Source organism: Pipistrellus kuhlii, unplaced genomic scaffold (genome assembly GCF_014108245.1).
Source record: "Pipistrellus kuhlii isolate mPipKuh1 unplaced genomic scaffold, mPipKuh1.p scaffold_m20_p_1, whole genome shotgun sequence".
Lineage (NCBI taxonomy): Eukaryota > Metazoa > Chordata > Mammalia > Chiroptera > Vespertilionidae > Pipistrellus > Pipistrellus kuhlii.
This window is the reverse complement of record NW_023425404.1, coordinates 12,322,106-12,333,986: the sequence shown is the minus strand read 5'-3', so window position 1 is coordinate 12,333,986 and position 11,881 is coordinate 12,322,106.

Below are 11,881 nucleotides of genomic sequence, written 5' to 3'. Positions count from 1 at the left end.
GGAACCTAATCCACGGCGAGCAGCCCCAGTCGGGGCTATTTGTCCGCTAATCCCAGCTGCCATTAAAATATTAAAGATAAATCTAATCGTCTCTTTATCCCAAATAAGCGACTTTAGTGCGGGGAGAACACATCTAACCCTTTGGGAGGAGAATTAGTCCTAATGCATCAAATGGAATTCGGTCCAGGCTGGGGCAAATAGGGTTTAGAGGCAAATGAGATGGTAATAGAAGTAAAACCCAGAACGACAAATTAAAAAACCCTCATTTACACGAATTAAAAGGGCTCACAAAAGGGCTGGACACCCAGCCCGTCCCTCCTCAGTCCCCAGACCTCCTCCCCTCCCCTGATCTCACCCGCCCAGCCCTCCACCTGCCTGGCCTCCTCTCTCAATCAGTGCTCCCACCTTTCTGCTGTCAGACGCCCTCCGAGCCCAGCTGGGTTCCCCAGCTCTCGCGGAGCCTGAGGGGAGCTGCCCACGCCCCCTATGTGGGTGCGGGGTCTCAGGGGTCCCTCACTGCAATGTTTCTTTTATTCCCTGGGCCACTCCCTGCTAATGTCTTGGGAAAATGGGGAAACACTAGCGCCCGCCCTCCCACAGCCCCCTCTGGGCCTTGACCCCATTGCTGTGTTCTACCGCAGCTCCACAGGTTCAGCGAGAAGGCAGGACAGCGCCCGGCTCAGTGCCTGATCCATGGTGACCACTCCGTGGTCAGCTCTGGCCCAGCTCCCCGACACCCCCGGGGGAAGCCGGACTCTGCCGTGGTCCCCCAGGAAAGCCCAGCGATGCCTCAGCCCGGGGAGCAGCCATGAGCACACAGCAGCCATGTTGACCAACTATGTGGGGTCACCCCCTAAGTTGTCATTTAAGAGGCTGAGGCTCCCCCGGATCTCCAGGCTTCTCCCCGAGCAGCCCCCTGTCCCTAAGGTTGCCCCAGGGTGGGCCTTGGGGCTCCCCCTTCATGGTGGGATTTCAGGGGCTCTGACACACACCCTCCCCGACCTGGGACACCAGCCCACCTTCAGGTACAGGTCTGACTCCCCCACATTAAACACACACTTTAGGGCCCAGCCTGAATGGCTCAGTGGTTGAGCATCAACCTATGAACCAGGAGGTCATGGTTCGATTCCTGGTCAGGGCATATGCCTAGCTTGTGAGCTCAGTCCCTGGTGTGGGCCATACAGGAGGCAGCCGGTCAATGATTCTCTCTCATAATTGATGTTTTTGTCTTTCTCTCCTCCTTTTCTCTCTGAAATTAAAAAAAAGATATATATTGACTATATATATATATATATATATATATATATAGAGAGAGAGAGAGAGAGAGAGAGAGAGAGAGAGAGAGAGAGAGGAGAAAGAGAGAGAGGGGGGGAGGAGAAAGAGAGAGAGAGAAGGGAGGGAGAGAGAGAGGAGAGAGGGAGAGAGGGAGAGTGGGAGGAGAGAAAAAGAGAGAAGGAGGAGAGAGAGAGAGAGAGAGCACACTCTACCCAGAGGCTGGATGCTTATCAAAAGAGACACCCCCCTCCAGCGGGTTGAGAGCCCCTTCATGAGCCATCACAGGTTGACAGGGACAGACAAGTGTGACAAACCCCTCCTGAGAGCCTGTTTGGACTGCCGCAGGGAGAGGGTGAGGCGGGGCCCTGGTGCCCCAGGCGTCCTCCACCCCTGCCCTCTGGCTCCCCACCCCACCGCAGGAGGGCAGGAGCACACCTCTGCCCTCCGCCAGCCTTCTTAAGGAATCCACTGGAACAGGAAACTCATGTTGACAGAGTGTGGCTGTGGGATGCCGAGTGGAATTGGCTTGCGGGCTAAACCTTTCCCGGGCTGGCTTTCTGTGTCCCGTCGGCCTCTTCCCGGCTGCGCCCACCACAGTGCCTCCTCCCTGGCCGACCCTGGACTAGGCAAAGGAAAGCGGGATGAGCTGGCGGGTGTTCCCGGTGGTGTGGGAGAGGGAGATCTTCTCCCAGGATGACTGAGGGGACGCCCCAAAAGCTGTGCTGGGTGGGGTGGGGCTTGGCCAGGAAAGTGCCCTAAACCTGAGGCTTCATGGGGAAGTGTTGAGAGTCTCAGTCACAAGAAAAGGTGTTAGAGGGCTCATCGCCATAGGCTATTCGGGATAACACACAGTCCTGGGTTAGCAAACAGTGAGGCCCCATCATACAGGGTTGTTGTAGGACTAGAAGTAAACAGAACACCTGTGAGTGCCCACCATGGGCCAGGCACGGTGAGGGACAGCTCCAGCTGTCCTCTTCCAGATCCTAGTGGTATACCCCCGCCACACTCCCCAGCTTTGTTGGGCTTCGATTGACATACAACACTGTGCCAGCTTAAGGTGATTTGATATATTTATAAATTCCAAAATGGTTACCACCACAGTATTAGCTGCCACCTCCACCCCCTCACATAGTTACTATTGCTTTTTTTGTAGTGAGAACATCTCAGATCGACTCTCTTAGCAACTTTCAAATATATGATAGAGTTTTTATTAGCTACTAGAGGCCCAGTGCACAAAATTCCTGCAGGGGAGGTCCCTCAGCCCAGCCTGCAAGGACACCAGCATCCCTCACCCGGCCTCTGGCCAGAGGCCCCTCCCCTCCCTCTGTGTGGCTGAGGAGCAGATGCTGTGCTCGCACTGCCAGGGCGACACTGCCAGCCTCCCACTCCAGCCACTATGGGTGCCGCCATCTTTGTCACAGTGATGGTTAATTTGCATATTACTCTTTTATTAGATTGGATGACCACCCACTGCAGTGGGGGTGACTGGGCATGATGAGGGTACTAGGGCCTGGTCATTGGTGCCCAATTCAAGGTTCCTTCCATAGGCACCTTTGCTCCAGAGCTCCCTGTAAGACTAGCTGAGACTCTGCCAGATCTTCACTGATCCCCTGGCTCCCTGTACAACCCTGCTTCCTCCCCCTTTACCTTACACACCCTGCAAACAAACCACTTGAGCTCCTGCTCCTAACTCTGCCACAGCACCTGCTTCCTTAGAGTACTTCGGCTGACTCAGTCTTATTGCCAAAAACCCTAATTCACTTGGGATTAAGCACTGACCACCGAATTCGCTAGCTGCTTGACCATAGCCATATTGTGACTCAGCCCCCTCACCCCAAAAAAGATCACATAAACACCCGTCTCGTAGGATTTTGGTGCCTATGGAATAAGAGCCATGCAGAGGGCTGAGCCAAATGCCTGGCACATAGTAAGCACTCGATAAATGTTAGCGGAGATTGCCAGAGATAGTTATAAATCTCAGTAGGTAAATGCTAGCTATATATGAATGATGTATAGTAAAATACCAAGTCCATGGCTATAAATCTAGGGTAAATCTTGAAAGACTGAAGAATGAGAAAGGTGGGCAGATGAGATGCAATTGTGGACAAGTACAGAGTAGAAAAAATAATGAAAGCTTGCAAATGAGTCATCATTTGTGACCAGGAAAAAGAGAGAGAGAGAGAGAGAGAGAGAGAGAGAGAGAGAGAGAGAGAGAGAGAACCCCACCAGAGTTCTCTATTATCCTTCACCATTTCCTAAACACTTGCACAGTATTTTTCTCTGAGAGCTCTCCAAGAAAGCCACGGCAGGCATCCCATCCCCGTTTACGGGTAAAGGAACCCGGGAGGCACAGAGAAGCTAAAAGACTCACCCCACAGCACACAGGTGAGTGCTGGAGGCAGGAATAGAGCCACATCTGTCACTCTCCCTGGGCAGAGAATGCTGGGCATCATGGACAAGCACCTCAACATCAAGCAAGGGGCTTCCCTGCAGCAAAGTCAGAGGTGGTGGTACTCAGACCATGACAAAAACTATCCACCATTCAAAACACAGGAGAAGGTTATATATATATATATATATATATATATATATATATATATATATATATATATTATTGATTTAAGAGATGAAGGGATAGGGTGAGAGAGATAGAAACATCAATGATAAGGGAGAATCATTGATTGGCTGCCTCCTCCACTCCCTGGGCATGTGACCAGGAATTGAACCGCGACCTCCTGGTTCATAGTCACACTCAACCACTGCGCCACGCCAGCCGGGCTGGAGAAGGTGATGTAAGATGGCAGGAAAAGAAGAAGATCAAGTGAGCACCATCGTCTGTGAGGTTGTAGAGGAGAGACAGAGACAGAATTCCACCTGTCAGGACTTGGGGATAAACCAGATCTCTGCTATGCCATGTGAGGAATCACTCCGGCCTCTAGTAACAGAAGCCAGAGCCCAGTGGTTGGAACCCTGGTGGGAGGTGGAAATGTATCTCTTCCGATGTAAAAACGCTCCAGGGCTGATGAGGTGGCTCTGAGTCTTCAGACTCCCAGACTCGTATTCTTCACTCCACCTCCTCATCTTGACTTCCATCTTCAAGGCCACCTTAGCTTCCAAAACAGCTGCGGAAGCACTGGCCATTGCGACTGTTCCACACAGGAAGTTGGAGGACAGGTGGGAACAAGTGCTAAGGGAACTACAGGTGGCACCCGGAAGGTGACCGACAGGAGGCAGGGACTCTACAAGGCTGGTTTGGAGGCAATGCCAAGAGTCTGATCCTTCTCGCCCACTCACTTGCCCTCTTCCAAGGAAAGCCCGTGGGGGAGAACTAGGAGAGGGAGACAGGCCCAGGGGTTGAGGTCAGATGTGTGTAGCAGCCCTGGGTGTGGGGAAAGTCAGCAGCCTTGGCCGCAGTAGCCCTTCCCAAACCCTCTGGTGCCCCTTCCTTTCCTCTCTCCCCTTCTCGGGGGGGGGGGGGGGGCAGGGTGGCAGCTGGAGCATTGTGGGGTGTCACTTGCCTCTGTGTTTCCCAACAGGAGGAGAGAGAGGACCTCTGGGATTCTCTCCGGAAACTCTCAGAACTGTGCAGCACAGTAAAAGACAAGATTTATTCTTAAGGGATAAGCCCGCAATAGACAGGAGCATTTAAAAAAATGAAACGGCCCAGCCAGCATGGCTCAGTGGTTGAGCGCCAACCTACGAACCAGGAGGTCACAGTTTGATTCCCAGTCAGGGCACATGCCCACATTGCAGGCTCAATCCCCAGTGTGGGGCGTGCAGGAGGCAGCCAAATCAATGATTCTCCTTCATCATTGATGTTTCTATCTTTCCCTTTCCCTTCCTCTCTGAAATAAAAAATATATAATATATAAGTGAAGAAAAACCTGGGAGGATCCAAGATGGCTGCTCGGTTAGTCACCTAACCGCAGCAGCACACAACAATTTCAGTGGAATACAACTAAAATGTAGAGTGGACATCGCCCAGAGCTACAGGTAGTCGACTGACTGAAAATTCTACAACAAGAAGGAAAGAGAAAACCAGAAGGAAAATCAGAGGAGCTGAGAAAAAGCCTAAGGTACGGAGACATGCTGCACACTCACACGCACGCGCGCGCGTGGAGAGGTCGCAGCTGGAGAGGGGGAGAGGGCTGGGTGCTGCCTGGCATTCCCTAGCAGGAAGGAAATAAGACCCCCAGCCTGGGCTAAACCCCCGAACCGAACCGGCAGCGCTGATCCCCAGTTATGAGCCAGACCCTGGGGACCCAGGCTCCGGCGGGGGAGACGGGGCTGTGAGGCGGAATCCCAAGCGAGCAGCGAAAAGCAGGGCCCCCGGAGTCGCGCACACATTGCGCGCAGAGGACTGAATGTTGACTCTGATGCTGGATTACCCTGGCGGGAAGAAACAAAGCCTCCGGCGGTGCTGAGCCTCAGTCCAGACTGCTCTGAACCCCAGTCCTGGACCGGACCCTGGGGACCCAGGCTCCGGCAGGGGGAGACGGGGCTGTGAGGAGGAATCCCAGGGGAGTGGCGAAAAGCGGAGCCCCCAGAGTCGCGAGCACTGCGCGCAGAGGACAGTCTGTTGACTCTGATCCTAGACTCCCCTAGCAGGAAGGAGAAGAAAAAAAAAGCTCCAGACTGGAGGAATGCGACAGGGAGCAGGAGCCCCTGCTGGACGCCAGCCAGCCGGGCGCTGGCAGGGAGCTGGGCGACGGGGCCCCCGGGGGGGGGGTGCCCCTGAGCCATCGACCTCTGAGCATGGGCAACAGAGCCAAGGCCGGGGGCTGCTTCCTGGGTGGCGCCGACCCCGGCAACAGGCTGGAGCAGCGCGGGAGCCTGCGGAGAACAAAGGGGTGCCACAGGCCAACCTGCTGAGCTCCCAGGACAAGGAGGAAGAAACCAAAGTTCTCAATGTGAAGAAATCAAGTGAGAGCAAAAGATAGTAAAATTACTTAAGAAAGAATACAAAGAAGATCTTGAAAAATCAAAGACTAAGTCAGAACTCAACTCACCAGCCAACATTGCAACATAAATGCGTTTAAAAAAAAAAAAAAGGACAGAATGTTGGAACAGCAGCAGCCAGGCCTACAGTGCCCAGGCACAAAGCAGTGGCAACCGGGCCCGGAGCAGCAACAGCCAGGCCCCAGAGCAGCAGCAGCCAGAACCAGAGCAACAACAGCCAGCACTGGAGCAGCCAGACCTGGGGCAGTAGCAGCCAGGCCTGAGGCGGAGGCAGCCAAGCCCAGGGTGGCTAGTCCAGGAACACCCAGACCCGGAGTGGCCGGGCCCGGAGAAGCCGGGCCCAGAGCAGCTGGGTTGGGAGCAGCCAGGCCCAGAACAGCAGTAGCCAAGCCCGGAGCATCCAGGCTGGGAGCGGCCAGACTCGGAGCGGCCGGGCCCAGAGCAGCCAGGTCTGGTGCGGCCAGGCCCAGAGCAGCAGCTGCCAGGCTGGGAGCGGCCAGGCCCGGAGCAGCCAGATCTGGTGCGGCCAGGCCCAAAGCAGCGGCTGCCAGGCTGGGAGCGGCCAGGCCCGGAGCAGCCGGGTCTTGTGCGACCAGGCCCAAAGCAGCGGCTGCCAGGCTGGGAGCGGCCAGGCCCGGAGCAGCCAGGTCTGGTGCGGCCAGGCCCAAAGCAGCGGCTGCCAGGCTCGGAGCGGCCAGGCCCGGAGCAGCTGGGTCTGGTGCGGCCAGGCCCGGAGCAGCGGCTGCCAGGCTGGGAGTGGCCAGGCTTGGAGCAGCGGCTGCCAGGCTGGGAGCGGCCAGGCCCGGAGCGACCGGGCCCGGAGGAGCCGGGCCCAGAGCAGCCGGGTCGGGTGCGGCCAGGCCCAGAGCAGCAGCAGCCAGGTCCAGAGCAACTAGGTCGGGAGCTGCAGTGACCAGACACGGAGCAGCTGGTTGTGGAACGAACCAGAGCAACAGAGCCCAGGCCCAGAGCAGCCAGGCCCGGAACAGCTCGCTCCTCGCCTGCCCCTGCCCCACGGCTGCCTCTCAGACATGGCTGGAAACTTTTGTGGGAACTTGAGGGTCTGCTGAATCAAGTGATGAAGGCTTAGATCTGGATGTGTTGAGTTAGTATAGGGCTGGGGTGTTGATCTGTGAGTGCCTTGGGTGGGGCCTGGATGAGGCTGGTTGACCTATTTGGAAATGTCTTTTGTGTGAAGTGTATCATTGGGCATGTGGTGGTATTATTGATATGAGAAAATGCTAAGTAACTGATTTACTATCTGAAAAGGGATTTACTATTGGGGAAAGGGAGGGAGGAAGAGACTGAACATAAACTGCACCTATGGATGAGGACAATGGGGGATGGGGAGGGGGCGGAGGGTGGGGTGGGAACCTGGTGGAGGGGGGAAGAAATGAGGAACCTTTGTAACAATATGAACAATAAAGATTGATCTTAAAAAAAAAGGAAAAAAAAAATATATATATATAAGTGAAACAGCCCTAGCTGGTTTGGCTCAGTGGATAGAGCGTTGGCCTGCAAACCAAAGGGTCTTGTTTCAATTCCAATCAAGGGCATATACTTTGGTTGCAGGATCCTCCCCATCCAGGATCCTGGTTGGGGCTCATATAGGAGACAACCAATCCATGTGTTCTCTCACATCGATGTTTTTCTGTCTTTCCCTCTCTCTTCCACTCTCCCTAAAAATCAATGGAAAATATCCTCTGGTGAGGATTAACAAGAACAAAACAAGCCGAAACCACTTTGGCTCAGTGAATAGAGCGTCGGCCTGCGGTCTGAAGGGTCCCAGGTTCAATTCCAGTCAAGGGCATGTATCTTGGTTGCGGGCACATCCCCAGTAGGGGGTGTGCAAGAGACAGCTGATCAATGATTCTCTCTCATCGATGTTTCTAACTCTATCCTTCTCTCTTCCTCTCTGTAAAAAATGAATTAAATATATTTAAAAAAAAAAAAAAAGAACAAACAAACAAAAAAAAAACACCAACAATCAGGATCCAAGTTAAAAAAAAAAAAGTGAAACAGAGTCCTAGGACAGATTCATAATGCAATTATTGATCCAAACTCAGGTCCTTTTTCTTTCTTGCATTTTTTGCCCCTTCTCCCTCCAAAAATGGTTGCTGGTGGCTGGGGAGTGCCTCGGGGAGACAGCTATAGGGGAACGTGACTTGCTGCAGCTGATGCTAAAAATGACCAGCACCTCGGCCAGGGCCAGAGATGGCATCCTCCCTCGCCCTCATCGGCCTCCCTGGGCCTTCTCTGTAACAAGGGGGACAGAACTTCTGACCTGTCGGAGAAGTTGAGTGGATTAAATTGATGAAGGGCCTGACACCCATTCATAGTAATAACAAGAGTTACATGTATTGAGTCCCCAAGGCCAGACACCCTGCTAAGTGCTTTACAAACATCACCCTTTCGATCGTTGGTCCAAATCCCGTAAAGGCAAGGACTAGATCTGCCTTGTTCCCCCACCATATCGATAGTCCCAAGCATCCTCCAGCACAATGGGAATAATAACCAAAGCTCACAGGACCCGTATTTTGTACACTCACTTTATAGCCTGTGTACATGTCTAATCTTCATGACAATGGTAAGGGGTAATTACTACGGCTACTCTCATTTTTTATTTTATTTTATTTTATAAGAATATATATATATATATATATATATATATATATATATATATATATATATATATTTACAGAGAGGAAGGGAGAGAGATAGAGAGTTAAGAACATCGATGAGAGAGAGTCATCAATCAGCTGCCTCTTGCACGTCCCCTACTGGGGATGTGCCCGCAACCAAGGTACATGCCCTTAACCGGAATTGAACCTGGGACCCTTCAGTCTGCAGGCTGACGCTCTAGCCACTGAGCCAAACCAGTTTTGGCACTACCCCCATTTTATAAGTGAGAAAACAGAGGTACAGAAGGCAGAGAGAAATTGGGTAACTTTCCCAAAGTCACCAAGTAAGTGATAGTGCCAGTCTGAACCCCGACAGCCTGGCTCTAGAGCCCTATGCTAACTCAGGGCTCAGGGGATGCTCACAAGCCCCGTGTCAGGCTGTTTTATTGGCAAAAGCAATTGAAGCTAAGAGAGTAGTTGAAGCTCAAGGCCACAGAGCTGGTAGGTGGCAGACCCAGGAATGGATTCAGAGTGATCAAGCTAAATGCCTCTGAAAGGTAAGCTTCAGTCCCCTCCCAATCCCAGCCCAAGCTCTGGAGCCAGCCTTTTCCTATGGGGCTCTCCCCAGAGTCCACAAATGTCTTGAGTCTGGGACTAGGCTAAGACGGGCGCTGTGAGCAGTAACAATGACACCCCAAAGCTCAGAGACAGCCCCCAGGCCAGGAATCTGTCAGGAGTCCAGTTCTGGGGATGGCACTGGCTGTGGGCTGGTGCTGGGCCCTCCTGTATCCCCTGGCAAGAGTGCTCAGAGGGCCTGGGCTGTCCCCATCCCCAACCTCCTCAGGCAGGATGGTGACTGTCTTCCTGGGAGAGGAGACCGGCAGCTTCAGACAGTGTTTGGTCAAGAGATTTTTCATCCTCATTTCCTGGTGAGAGCCGAGCTTCCATCACTCACACACTTGTTTTCCATCACTCACGTCCTTGCCCGTCGGCCGGCATCTGGCTCATCGTGGATGTCCCGTGATAAGTCAGGGACGTGACAGATGCCATTAACATAACATTCCTATGCATCCTTCCAGGGTAGGCTGGCTCGGAGGGGAGGCCGAGAGAGGGATGGAGTCCAAAGAGAACAGCTTTTGACACCAGACTCATCTGAGGCTGAGGCTGGCCTCTGCTGCTTCACTAGCTTAGGTAGCTCAGGACGAGTTACCTAACCTCTGTGAGAAACGACGTTTCCACATTCCTAAGATGGGGACAGAAACATAGAAATTTTTATCTGGAGTCAAAGCCACTGCTTTGCACAACTCCAGGGGGCACCATTGACATTGTCGTTTATGTGAGTGCGTGCCACATGGAACCCAACCCCATAGACTACAAGGTGAAAGAGGCCTCAAGATTGCATCTCCCCGAGTCTGCACCTGGCCAAGAAGAATAACTATGCCATCATTCAGATGTGGTGCTAACCAGGGTGCTAGCAGGGTTCTTGCGAGGACCAGAGATTACACCATACAAAGGGGCTGAGGCCTTGTCGGTGCACAGTAGGCATGGCATTCCCAGATACCTTCTGCCCTGAGAGATGCCTCCGACTAATTCTGACTCATTGGACCAGGTGGGAGTGAGCAGAGACTCAACTCACAATAGCCTTGTTAGCAAGACCTCAATTCTACATCCTATAGGATCTCCTCTTTCCTCTGTCTGCCCCGTTGGTAACCACAGCGAGTGTTAGACTCCTTGGCAGAAGGCTGGGGGGAGTTAGGGTGTTTCACTCTACTAGGGTTTGCAGCTGACTGGTCAAGAAATCTTGAGTGAATTCTCTTCCCCAGCCTGGTTTTCCAGTCTCGGCCTAAAGCAACTGACCCTTTCTGTATCTCCCCTCATAGGGTATCTTCACGTAAAGCCTGCTGTGTGGGTGCACTCTCCTTTCTGGGAGCATGTCCCTGCCTCCCCACTCCTCTTTCTTCTCCTGACAGGCATATACCTCCTAAACCCTAAGGGACCCCACGAGGCTCGCAACCAGGGCAGCAATGGGCAGCGGCAGTTCATCCCAGCAAACCCCCTGAACCTGTGCCCAAGGCCTCCTTTTCTCTATTTCTTAGTGAGCCAAAGCAGCCCCACCCAGGCTCATTTCCCTAGCCCGTCCTTGTCTCACTGTCCCCAGCTGTATTAAACATCCTCTAAAATTCTAAACAAAACAACACCTGCTTTATGCTTGACACAGTGGAGAGTGTCAAGGTCGATAGTCCCTGGCCCCAAGGTCACAGAGGAGTTAGCTGAGGTGGTACAGTGCAGGGACTCAGGGGTCCAGTGTGTGTGTGTGTGTGTGTGTGTGTGTGTGTGTGTGTGTGGTGTGTGTGGTGTGTGTTTGTGTGTGTGTGTGTGTGTGTGTGTGTGTGGTGTGCGTGTGTGGTGTGTGTGTGTGTGTGGACACCACTTGACGCTTGGGCCCAAGGAGGCCATGCTCCTCAGAGCCCTCAAGCTGGAGACCAGCAGCTTTGGAATTGGGGCTTTTCTCTTCTCTCCAGGTGAGGCCCCATCCTGCCTCACGCAGTTTCCTCAGCCTCTCTGCCTCTCAACGAGCCCAGTTGGCTGTAATTCTGCAGCTTTCAACACAGGAGTTAGTCAAGAGCTTTCCATCACCTGGAGATAGAAGCGCACCTTTTCACACCCTCCCTCCTCCTTCCCTTCCACACCAACAACCCATCCTCTTTGTCCTGCTGCTCAGTGAACTCTGAGGACGGCAGACCCCTTGCCTTGCCTATCTGATTTACTGCAGATCCCTGGTCCCTAAGCCTAACTAATAAAGTGCTCAATACATGGCAGTTGAATGAATGAATAAAAGAATAAGTGGACAATGGTAAGAAATGTACACATATAATACCTTAATTAAAAAAAAATGAAGAAAAAGAATAAATGGAGACCTTCCATGGATGTCGGGCTTCATGCTTACTCTAGGAAGATGCTCAGACATCCAGGGCTGTTATCCAAAAGAAGTCACCCCTGCTCTTCTTTCCCACCCGGGACCCCCA